At 42.4% G+C, this 13,054-nt stretch overlaps 1 protein-coding gene across 3 annotated transcripts in view; it reads right to left on the bottom strand.

Moving 5' to 3' along the window:
• The window catches only part of LOC122553140 (WD repeat containing planar cell polarity effector), a 134,053-nt gene that overhangs the window by 109,251 nt on the left and 11,748 nt on the right, over positions 1-13,054 (bottom strand). Inside the window, exons 2-4 of one of the 3 annotated variants that reach the window (XM_043696719.1) lie at positions 9,516-9,643; positions 9,106-9,395; positions 112-275 (exon numbers count right to left, since the gene is read on the bottom strand). The exons of 1 other annotated variant lie outside the window; for it this stretch is intronic. The gene's annotated coding sequence lies outside the window, so the exon portion shown is untranslated. The remainder of the gene's footprint in view (positions 1-111; positions 276-9,105; positions 9,396-9,515; positions 9,644-13,054) is intronic. One more of the 3 variants, XM_043696716.1, reaches the window with a different exon arrangement.

Here is a 13,054-nt window from a genome sequence, read left to right as displayed (position 1 = left end):
ACCCATACCCTTTGATCCCTTTAGCCCAAGTGCTCTATACAACTCCTCCTTAAAATCAAACAATATTTTAGCCTTTGCTGCTTTCTTTAGTAGTGAACTTCATAGACTCACCACTCTCGGGCGAAGAAATATTTCCTCATCTCTGCCATCACAAAACACAAGAGTAGCAATGTTGTGTATAGGAGCAGGAACGTCTTGCTGCAAATGTACACAGCCTTGGTGAGACCGCGCTTGAAGGATTATGTGCAGTACATATCTGAGGAAGGATGTTCTGGCTATGGAGAGAATGCAACAAAGGTTTATCAGACTTTACAGTGTAAGCCATTTGAGACTGAGATGAGAAGAAATTTCTTCACCCAGAGAGTATAAACTTTTGGAATTCTCTGTGGCAGAATGTTTTCAAGAAGTTAGACATAGTTTTTAATGGCGAAAGTGATCACAGGATATGAGGTGAAAGCAGGAACAGAGTCAAGAGTTGGATGTCTGCCCTTAGGGTCGAGGATGACTTGTTTCCATTAGGGGGCAGCGGTGTTCCCCAATGACTGTATAGTCCAATCCTGGAGATAAAGACTGCCACAGGTGAGGCAGGTGGTGTTTCTTGAGACAATTGGATGACACACTCTCGATTCTGTGCGCTCTTTCTGTTGCTTATGCTTGGCTACCAAGTAGCTTCACTCAGGTGATGGTCAAAGTAGTTGGCACCTTCACAGATGCTTCACTTCAGTTTGTATGTTCTCGGGAAAGCAATTCCCACTTGACAGAGTGTGGGAATGTTGCAATTTTTTTCAAGAAAGGCTTTCAGGGTGTCCTTGTAGTATTTCCTCTGCTCTCCCAGTGATCATTTACTATTGTAGAGCTTGGAGAACAGCACTTGTTTAGGGAGTCTTGTGTTGGGCACACTGGTCTCGCGTGACCAATGCCTCAATACTAGGGATATTGGCTTGGGAGGGCACACGTTGGTATGTCTATTCTGCTAATGGATTTGCAGGATTTTGTAAAGGCAGTACTGCTGATAACTCTCCAGGGATTTGAGGTGTATACGGTTCATGTTTCTGATACATACAGGAGGGTGGGGATCAAGGCTGCTCAATAGACCATAAGCTTGGCGCTGGGTTTGAGGTTTTGAATACTCTGTTCCTCAGGTGCCTGATGGCTGCATTGGCATATTGCTTACACTGACTGGAGGCTCCCAAGGTATGAGAAATGATAATTGTCAGGGGCTTGCTGTGGATTTTGATTGTCAGGGGCAGTGTTGTGCGGCAGGAGTGGTACAGTACAGAACTTTTATTTTCTGGATATTTAGTCTGAGGCCCACTCACTCATGCCTTGGTGAATGTGTTGATGGTTTGCAGCTCAGTGTCATTGCACACACCTGCTGGTGTCATCTGCTGTCTGCAGCCTGATGATGACAGACGGGTGGATTTGGTTGTGATCTGGAGGCAAAGGTTTAATAGTTTTGCATTTATCCTGTAGAAGAACTCCACTCTGGCAGGGAGCTTCGCAGAGATGGGGTGGAAGGTTGCAGTGAAGAAGATGGAGAAGAGTGTTGGTATAATGAAATGGCAGTGCTTGACCCCAGTTTGCACCGATATTGGGTCCATGATGGTGAGGATCACAGTTTGCATGTCAATATGAAGAGGTGAAGAGTGGTGATGAATTTCTGCAAACAGTCAAACTTGAAGAGGATATTCCACAATTCTCGCAATTGACTGAATCGAAGGCCACATACAGAGGTCGGTACTGTTCCCTGCACTTGGATTTGTTGTGCACTGAAAATTGTGTCCATTGTGCCTCTTTGTAGGGTCACACAGCACAGAAACCGTCCTTTCGGTCCAAGTTGTCCTTGCTGACCAAGTTTCTCAAACTAAACTAGTGCCTGCATTTGGTCCAGATCCCTCTAATCCTTCCCTATTCATGTATCTATCCAAAATTTATTTTAAATATTATAAGTATACTTGAATATACCATTTCCTCTGGCAGTTCATTCCACATACAAACCATCATAATGTGAAAAATTGCCTCACAGGTCCCTCTTAAATCACTCTCCTCTCACTTTAAAAAAAGCCCTCTTGTTTTGAACTTATTCACCCCAGAGAAAAGACCTATTCACCCTATCTGTGCCCCTCAAATTTTATAAACCTCTATATGATCACTCCTCAACCTCCTGCACACCAGTGAAAAAAGTCCCAGCCTATACCACAAACTCTCCAGTCCCAGCAATATCTTGGTAAATCTTTTCTGAACCCTCTCCAATTTAATAATATCCTACCAAAGCAGTGTGATCAGAACTGTACACAGTACTCCAGAAGAAGCCTCATCAATGTCCTGTACAACCTCAACATGATGGCCTAACTGCTATATACAAAGTCTGAGTGATAAAGGCAAGCGTGCTAAAGGCCTTCTTCACCAATCTGTCTACCTGCGATGCAAACTTCAAGGAATTATGTTGATACTCGTAGAGGAGCTTTTCAGCTATTGGGAGATGATTGAGGAGGATTCTCATAATGGCCATTCCTATGAAATTTCTTTGTAATTTCCAGTCAGATGTTTTCTTTGTCAGATATCATAATTGTGACCATTTTCAAGATTTCCTAGTATGCTCGCTTCCTCCCAGATAAGTTTAATGTGATCATGGATTTGTGTCACAGTGTCTGTTCGACATATTTTAGCATTTCAGCAGGGATTTCATCATCATATTAAATGATGGAGCAGGATTAAAGGGCCAAAAGGCCTACTCCTGATCCTAATCCTATTTTCTGTGTTTCCAAGTCCCACACGCTATGCATCCCATTACTTAATATCAGCACCAAAAACATGCACTCCTTCACTCAATACATTGTGAAAGCTTGATTACTACAAAGATTATAGCATCATCATCATCATCTTAGGGCAATGAATGACATAACTCCTGCATCACAGATATTTAAAACAAATGAAAATAACCTGACAGTCTTAGTTGTTCCAGAAATCCTGGTTTTCATGTGACATTTCTCTTCAGAGCTGCAGCTCGGTTGGCTAAAATTTCTACAGTGTGAACATATGCATTGTTTATAATTTTGCACGAGGCATAACATGGCAAAATGCATCTCATAGACCTGATAGTATCTGGTTGATAATGTCCTTAAATTAATGTGAATAAAATCTATATCATTAGTTTCAAACATTTTATTCAGCTATTTATTTTGTGCATTTTTTTAAAAGAGCAAGTGTTTGCATACGTAAAAGAAAATGGAGTGTTTAAAATAAAATAACTGAACAACAACTCAAAAGTCAAAGTGTACTCATTATATAGTTGGGACAACTCCATTTGTGTTCAAATTTATTAAAAATCTGTTGTTTTTTTCTCTTCTATTTGGAGTCATGTGTTGTGGATTTGGGAGGTAGTCATTAACCTCCACCATGCATGCAGGACAGATTCCGATTAAAGATTACATCATTTGTTCTTTTGGGACGTACAAATAATGCAAATAAAAGACTATTGTGTTACAAAAGCAATAGAGGTTGCTCCCTGGATAATATATCAAATTTCACAAAATTTGAAACTACCTACACTTTTATGGGGTTATAACCTTTGTGGTAATGGACACATTCAATGTCATATGTACAGCCTCATTGCTGGGGATAAAAAAGCTCCTGGGATGACTGGCTAGTGGAAAAAGGTCTGCATCCTCACTTGATTTTGTCTTCTTTCCAGCAGGGAATTAGTCAAGTGTCTTTTCTCCCTCCTGATAAAAACACCCTATTAGTCAAATGCTTTTTCATAGATATGACTTAGGTGGTAGTTCTTCTTCGGGGTAGCCTGAAAGGATCTTATTGCATAGATACATAACAGCATTGTAAACTTTACATAAATAGGAAGGTCCTTAAAGTCAGTCCAGAACAAATAGTACAAACTCTCGTACACCTTATAGGTCTGCTCAGACATACTGTTAGGATCCCAGCTGATGGTATGAGAAAAAAAACCTAAGAGCATGAGTAGGCAATTGAACCCTTCAATGCTGCTCAGGTGCGATCATATCAGCCTCAACTTTCCTGCCTATTCTTCATTATTTTTTAACTCATTACTTATTAAAAAGTTGCCTATCTCCTCCTCAAAATTATTCAGTGTCCCAACACCAACTGCACTCTGGGTTAGCGACCCTTTGAGAGAAGCAATTTCTCATTGATTTTAAATCTGCCATGCCTAAATGTAAAACAACAACCTCTCATTCTAGATTGCCCAAACATCCACTCTACATTTATTTTGTCAATCCCCTTCAGCACTTTATATACCTCAATTAGATTTCCTCTCATTCTTTTAAACTGCTTAACCTCTCCTCATAAGACAAGTTTTCCATCACTGGAATTAATCCAGTGAACCTCCTCTGAACTGATTCAAATGCAATTATATCCTTCAAGTAGGGGGACCAAAACCCTACGCAGTACTCCAGATGCAGCCTCACCAATGCCTTACACAATTGCAACACTTCCCTGTTTTTAAGCTCCATTCCTTTAGCAACAAATGCCAAAATTCATTTGCTTTCCTTACTATCTGCTGTACCTGCATACTAGTTTTCTGCGATTCCTGCACAAGATCTCTCTGCAACAAGACACTCTCAAATTTCTCTCCATTTACATAAGTTGCCTTTCTATTCTTCTGACCAAAATGGTTAACCTTACATTTATCCATGTTAAGCTTCATCTGCCAAATTTTAGCCCATTTACCTAACCTATCCATATCCATTTATAAATTTCTTATTTATTTATTGCAATTCACTTTCCCACTTATTTTAGTGTCACCTACAAATTTGGCTACAGCATATTTTATCCTGCATCTCAGTCACTAATATAGATTGTAAATAGTTGGGGTCTTGAGGACTGAATCCTGTGGTACCCCACTAATTGCAGCTTGCCAACAAGGAAAAGACCCATTTATTCTGACTCTCTGCTTGCTATTGGTAATCCAATCCTCTATCCAAACTAATATGTTGCCCTTAACCCTATGTGATCATACCTTGTCTATTAACCTTTTGTGCCTTCTATAAGTTCAGTTATGCTACATCTACAGATTCCCCAATATCCACTTTGCTTGTTACATCGTTCTCTAATTTGCTTGAATTCTTCAAATGCTATAAACCCTTTCTAATAATGGACAGATCCCAGAGTGAAACCCAGCTTCACTGATCAAAAATGTTTTACATTAGCAGTTTGACTTCTGTGGTGGTTAATTACTGAACATATTCACACAAAGCTGCCGATATTCTTTTAACAAAACAGCACCAGCTTCAAGCATAAAAAAGAAAAAAAGCTATACATATAGAATACATTTTAAAAATTTATACAATCATAAAGTCATAGGGTCAGAGCATGGAAACAGACCCTTTAGCTCAACTTGTCAACACCGACCAGCTATCCCAATCCAACCTAGTCCCATTTATCAGCATTTGGCCCATATTCCTCTCAACCCTTCTTATTTATATACCCATCCAGATGCCTTTTAAATATTGTAATTGTACCCGCCTCCACTACTTCCTCTGGCAGCTTGTTCCATACATGTATCACCCTCTGCGTGAAAAAGTTACTCCTCAGATCCTTTATAAACCTTTCCCCTCTTACCTTAAACCTACATCCTCTCATTTTGAATTCCTCCACCCTAGGAAAAAGACTTTGGCACCTGTCCATGTCCTTCATGATTTTATACACCTCTAAAAGGTCACCAATTAACAGCAAAAACAATTATTTTTCCCATTAATATCCTTTAGTGTTTCTCAATCCCATTGAAATCTTATTCCTCCATTAACTTTTTAATTTCTTATTTAAATGACTCTTCTTATTCCTGGACTGCTGAAGCCATAAAGTCATAGAGATGTACAGGAAGAAACAGACTCTTCGGTCCAACTCGTCCATGCCGACCAGATATCCTAACCTCATCTACTCCCATTTGCCAGCATTTGACCCATAGTTCTCTAAACCCAAACTATTCATATACCCATCCAGATGCCTCTTAAATGCTGTAATTGTACAGCCCCCACCACTTCCTCTGGCAGCTCTTTCCATACATGCACCACACTCTGCGTGAAAAAGTTGTCCCTTCGGTCCTTTTTATTTCTTTCCCCTCTCATCCTAAACCCATACTCTCTAGTTCTCAACTCCCCCACCCCATAAACCTCTATAAGGTCACCCCTCAGCCTCCGACGCTCCAGGGAAAACACCCCCACCTTTTTCAGCCTCTCCCTATAGCTCAAATCCTCCAACCCTGGCAACATTCTCGTAAATCTTTTCTAAACTCTTATAGGTGTCACAACATCCTCCCAGTAGGAAAGAGACCAGAATTGTATGCAATCTTCCAGTAGTGGCCTAACCAATATCCGCAACATAACCTCCCAACTCCTATATAAATGGTCTGCCCAATAAAGGAAAGTCTACCATCACCTTCTTCTCTATTCTATCTACCTGCAATTCTACTTTCAAGGAACTATGAACCTGCACTCCAAGGTCTCTTGCAACTGAAGACATTCTTCCAGCTCTGACAGCTGGGAGACGTCTACAAACTAAACTTTCATTGGCTGGAGATTTAGCGAGTTTTGAGAAGATATGTAGCTCAGGTCGAGGTTATGCATGTAGGTTTGCTCGCTGAGCTGGAAGGTTTATTTTCAGATGTTTCGTCACCATATTAGGTAACATCTTCAGTGAGCCTCCAGACAAAGCACTGCTGATGATTCCTGCTTTCTGTTTATATGTTTGGGCTTCTTTGGATTGGTGATGTCGTTTCCTGTGGTGATGTCATTTCCTGTTCTTTTTCTCAATAGGTGGTAAATCGGGTCCAAGTCAATGTGTTTGTTGATTGAGTTCCAGTTGGAATGCCATGCTTCTAGGAATTCTTCTGCGTGTCTCTGTTTGGCTTGTCCTAGGATGGATGTGTTGTCTCAGTCGAAGTGGTGTCCTTCCTCATCGTATGTAAGGATACTAGTGAGAAAGGGTCATGTCGTGTTGTGGCTAGTTGATGTTCATGTATCCTGGTGGCTAGTTTCTGCCTGTTTGTCCAATGTAGTGTTTGTGACAGTCCTTGCATGGTATCTTGTAAATGACATTAGTTCTGCTTGTTGTCTGTATAGGGTCTTTCAAGTTCATTAGCTGCTGTTTTAGTGTGTTGGTGAGTTTGTGGGCTACCATGATCTCAAGGGGTCGGAGTAGTCTAGCAGTCATTACCGAGATGTCTTTGCTGCAGGGGAGAGTGGCTAGGGTTTCTGGACGCATTTTGTCTGCTTGTTTGGGTTTATTGCTGAGAAATCGATGGACTGTGTTCATTGGATACCCATTCTTTTTGAATACACTGCACAAGTGATTTTCCTCTGCTCTGCGTAGTTCCTCTGTGCTGCAGTGTGTGGTGGCTCATTGAAATAATGTTCTGATGCAGCTTCGTTTGTGGGTGTTGGGCTGATTGCTTCTGTAGTTCAATATTTGGTCCATATGTGGTGTTTTCCTGTAGACGCTGATTTGAAGTTCCTCATTGGCTGTTCACTCTACTATGACGTCAGTTTGTTGTTCACTAAAGAAGAGGCAATTAGCTTCCCAAGTTGAGACATTTAACTAAAATCACATGATTTCTTGAAAATCATAGGCAGAATCTTAAAGCAGTCTCAGTGACATGGGCTATGACAATATTTGTGGCAGAACAGGACAAGAAGTCTGACGAGGCTTAACTCAATATTGGGAGCATCTCACTCCAGCTTGTGTACTTTTGTGGGCGGCACGGTGGCACAGTGGTTAGCACTGCTGCCTCGCAGCGCCAGAGACCCGGGTTCAATTCCCGCCTCAGGCGACTGACTGTGTGGAGTTTGCACGTTCTCCCCGTGTCTGTGTGGGTTTCCTCCGGGTGCTCCGGTTTCCTCCCACAGTCCAAAGATGTGCAGGTCAGGTGAATTGGCCATGCTAAATTGCCCGTAGTGTTAGGTAAGGGGTAAATGTAGGGGTATGGGTGTGTTGCACTTCGGCGGGTCGGTGTGGACTTGTTGGGCCGAAGGGCCTGTTTCCACACTGTAAGTAATCTAATCTAATCTAATCTAATAAGTGAGTTTCTCACTCAGGAGCTTGAGTTGCTTTTAAGGCTGATTATTGCTTGTTAAATTCCTTTGATGGCCTAACTCACTGCATTAATGTTCAGCTTCCTGTTTCTAAATGTGCCAAACACACAAGGTGTCAAGAAAACTAGTCATGAAAATGACAGTGTGTATCTGGTGACTTCAGTTCCTTGCTTGCTCCAAAGGACTTCCATGTTGTTCAGGACTAAACAGCATCCCAGGGAACAATCCATGCACACCAGCAGTATGCACTGTTCATCGGCAGACACTGGTATCTGGCTTTTGCTAACCCCTCACAACCATCAAGGCACTCTCTGATACATCTGCAAGGTGCTCTGGAAGCACAGCCTTACACTGACAACTAGTGTTGAAAGCTTACAGCAGCAGCACAGAATGTGCAGGAACTGGCACCTAGCTCATAGATTGAATCAGTTTGCATCACAGGGCTCCTCATTTGATCGCTACCTGCATGCTCGCAACATCCATGCTTTTCTTGGCTGTGCCAATTAGCACAATCACATAAAACCAGGTAGTATGCATGAGTCAGCAGTCCTCAGTCAAGGGGATGGATATCTGCTATATGGCAGTGTGCTGTGTCAATGTCACATTTGCACCATATGTCAGCAGTTTATGCAGCAAACTGCCAAGTGCAGCAAGCAAACAGCCATGTCTCAAAGTGTATGACAACACCTGGCATAGTCATCTCATATGCCAGTGGTTCCTCTTGCTTTCACGTGGGGTAAGTGACTCGACATGAGAGGAAGGGGTATTCCAAGACTCACCAATGTTAGTCTTGTTCCTCTTGCTTTCACATGCAACAGCAGAGTCTGACATAGACATTGAAAGCAGTACATCACGTAAGGCCATGAATTTTTTGCTTCATGCTGCAACAGTTACATTTGGGGCTACACAGAAAGACAAACAACCAGATGCAAGATCAAAGAAGTATCATTTATAGAAAAGTACCAAATTATGTACATTGCATTGTCACTTGTGGCAAGGTGCTGCAGTTTCTGGGCAATGAGGGCCACTGTGTCCAACATACCTGTTGGCTCCTTCTCCTCCCTGTGGATATGGACAAAGCCACTGATTGCCGACACTAGTGTTCTCTCCTGCCTGAGGTTGAACAGATGCCTGGACACTGGCAGTCCTCAGAGTTTTCTTCCTCAGCCAGATGTGAAGTGCTCACCAGATTATGGCCCCACATTGAAGCACGCACGCAGGAAGCAACCTTGCCAATGCCTCCTACGAGGGCTTGGTGTTCTGGAGCTTGAACCAGTGGTTTCTGGGGGAGTTGGGTATTTCACAACAGAGTGAACGAGATGCTGGTGGTAACTGCAAGTCAAAAGGGAGAGAAGGCCAATGGTTAGAAATGGTGTGAAATTAATGATTGACTGTCAGAGAGAGAGCAGGGTTACTGTAAGAGTTATAGTGGAATGAAAAATTGGTACTTACTCAGCGATCCTGCAGGAGTGATTCCAGTCTTTTCCTGAGAGGGCCAAGATTCTTTCCTCACAGTGGGTGAGAAGCCTACTATCTGCTACCCTTTCACCTCCATGGGACATTTGCTACCCTGTTATGGGCTGTAATAAAAGATGGAAGGAATTGAGTGAGATGACAGTGGCTGGCATGGCTGTTAGCGCTGATACAAGTGGATGACAGCTGGTGAGGTATCCTAAGGTGGTAAGGAGGCAGTGCAGAAGCCATACAGAGTTAGTGGTGTGGGAAGTTCAGTAGAGGTGGAGAGAATGTGAGCAGGTGAATGAAGGAAGATGATGTTGCAGGCAATAGCAAAAGTGGCAGAGCTTGAGCTCTGGTGTGAGCTGGGTGCAATAGTAGAGAGAAGAAGGGCACTTATCCTGACCATTTGCCATTGACCTTCCTACAACACTGCTGGCTACTCCTAAGCACCATCGAGACAGCACTGATTCAATTTGTGACCTTGTACCATGCTGCCAGTGTCTGGTGATGCTGCTTCCTCTGTTAAATCCTACAGGAATGAGACCTGTCACCTTTGCATCACCTTCCAGGTTCCTGTTAGAGAATTGCAGTATCATTGTTCCTTTCTCCAACATCTTTACAAAACGTACTTGAATGAGTAAGGTAGCTTTGGAAGGTGAGGGCCCATGGTGTTTGAGGTGAGCTACTGGCATGGATTGAGGATTGGCTGTCTGACAGGAGGCAGAGAATTGGGATAAAAGGCTCTTTTTCGGAACGGCAGCTGATGACAAATGGGGTCCCGCAGGGTTCAGTGTTGGGGCCTCAGCTGTTCACTTTATATATTAATGATCTGGATGAAGGGACTGGGGGCATTCTGGCAAAGTTCGCCAATGATACGAAGTTAGGCAGAAAGGCAGGTAGTACTGAGGAGGTGGGGAGGCTGCAGAAAGATTTAAATGGTTTAGGAGAGTGGTCCAGGAAATGGCTGATGAAATTCAAAGCGAGCAAGTACGAGGTCTTGCACTTTGGAAAAGAGAATACAGGCAGGAACTATTTTTTAAACGGTGAGAAAATTCATAAAGCCAAAGTACAGAGGGATCTGGGAGAGCTCGTCCAGGATTCTCTAAAGGTTGATGTGCAGGTTGAGTCTGTGATTAAGAAAGCGAATGTAATGTTGTCATTTATCTCAAGAGGGTTGGAATATAAAAGCAGTGATGTGCTACTGAGACTTTATAAAGCTCTAGTTAGGCCCCATTTAGAATACTGTGTCCAATTTTGGGTCCCACATCTCAGGAAGGACATACTGGCACTGGAGCGTGTCCAGCGGAGATTCACACGGATGATCCCTGGAATGGTAGGCCTAATATAGGATGATCGGCTAAGGATCCTGGAAATGTATTCATTAGAGTTTAGAAGGTTATGGGGAGATCTAATAACAACTTACATGATAATGCATGGCTTAAAAAGGGTAGACGCTGGGAAGTTGTTTCTGTTTTGCTGGGATATTAGGATGCGTGGGCACAGCCTTAAAATTAGAGGGGGTCAATTTAGAATGGAAATGAGGAGACATTTCTTCAGCCAGAGAGTGCTGGGCCTATGGAATTCATTGCAACGGAGTGCAGTGGAGGCCGGGATGTTGGGGGTCTTCGAGGCAGAGATTGATAAATTCTTGATCTCTTAAGGAATTAAGGGCTACAGGGAGAGTGTGAGTAAATGGAATAGAAATGCCCATCAGCCATGATTAAATGATGGTGTGGACTCGATGGGCCAAATGGCCTTGCTTCCACTCCTATGTCTTACAGTTTTATGGAATTCCAATGCTCATCCAGATGCACAGTGGCCTATTAAAAGATGAGGCAGGTACAAGGACTGCTGGGTCTGTCGGCAAATATCTTTTGAGTGACGAGTTATTCTGAGTAAGGTGCACAATAAGATGAGGATGGAATCAGACGTGATAGACACCATAGTGGTGGTGTAGGTGGTTAATGAAACATGTCCAGTAAAATATGGTGAGAAATCTCACTATGTATCGCAGTAGGAGTCCCTCCAAAAGAAAACTCAGTACAACATGCACTTAGCCTAATAAATATAAAGTGAAGCCCTATGTCTTTAGTTCATTGTTCCAAATGACTTTCTGGTCTGTTAAACACAAAGTAAGTCATTTTCACAATCTATTTTACCTCTTTAAAAAAACAAATTCCAAAATGATAATATCTTAAAGCTTAATCACAATACAATCACTGATAGGTGCACTTTATTTGCATGAAGTTTAAAAATTGTCATAAAATTTGTTTTCTAGATCATGAATAAAACAAAGTTGCATTATTTTTCAAAATTAAACTTCATTAATTACTCAAAACCAGCAAAATTCTTGCTATTATGCATGTCATAAATAACTACTTTCTCAAAAAAATACTCAGTGTTTTGTTATGAACAAAGTAACTGTAGGTGCATCAGATCTACTGTGACACGTAATTGCTTTATTCCTAAGGCGTTTTGTCAGCTTTCCACCGATAATATTAGAGTAGGCTCAGAATGTCATTATCAGTACTAAGCACTCTGAGGCGACTACACTGTCACGCAACCACTGCACTGCTTTTTCCACACTAGTGATTATAGCTTTGATCAAGTCCTAAATTGCCAAATTACTGCAGCAATTTAAAATTCTAATGATTTGGTGCTCCATATTCAGCAATATGACCTAATTTTGCAAACTTTATGCTTTAAACTAACTCCAGAGAATAGGAGATTCTGGGTTTTACATTCTCAAAACATGAAAAAGAATTTTCACTTAAGGGTGGTGCCAAGAGTAAGACCCGGAAGCTAATGCACACAGTGGACACAAAATCAGATGCAAGCCTAGCAATTTTCCAGATATCTACACAAACACCCTTCAAAGGCTATTTGCTGTAACACTTTTATTTTGCAACTCTAAGCAATCACTGCCATGCAGGTTCAAAATAGCATGGCCCAAAGCAAATATTATTCTGGGCAAAAGACCTCATTCTATTGCCAGAATTCTCTGGGTATATCCTGAACCGCCAGAGACAGCTAATCCACATTAACAGAAACGTGAGCCAGCAGGAGGGGTTTGGGGGGGGGGAAAGAATCCACAGTCGTTGGGTGACAGTTGGACAGGAAGTAGGGATGGAAAGAGGAGGATGTCAGAATGGGTCAACAATTAGATGATTTGGATTAGGAGCAGAGAAATCGACGTTTCGGCCAAAAGCCCTTCATCAGGAATAAAGGCAGTGAGCCTGAAACGTGCTCCAAGCCCAACCTCACAATCAAGCCAGCGGATAAAGGGGGTGCAGTGGTAGTCTGGCACACTAACCTCTACACCATTGAAGCCAAACGCCAACTCGAGGACACCTCTTCCTACTGCCCCCTCGACCATGACCCCACCCCCCATCACCAAACCATCATCTCCCAGACCATACAGAATTCAAGAATTCAGGGAGATCTCCCACCCACAGCTTCCAACCTCATAGTCCGGGAACCCCGCACTCCCCGGTCCTACCTCCTTCCCAAGATCCACAAGCCCGACCACCCTG

Source organism: Chiloscyllium plagiosum, chromosome 9 (genome assembly GCF_004010195.1).
Source record: "Chiloscyllium plagiosum isolate BGI_BamShark_2017 chromosome 9, ASM401019v2, whole genome shotgun sequence".
NCBI classification, from domain to species: Eukaryota; Metazoa; Chordata; class Chondrichthyes; order Orectolobiformes; family Hemiscylliidae; genus Chiloscyllium; species Chiloscyllium plagiosum.
This window is presented reverse-complemented; position numbering and strand designations above follow the sequence as displayed.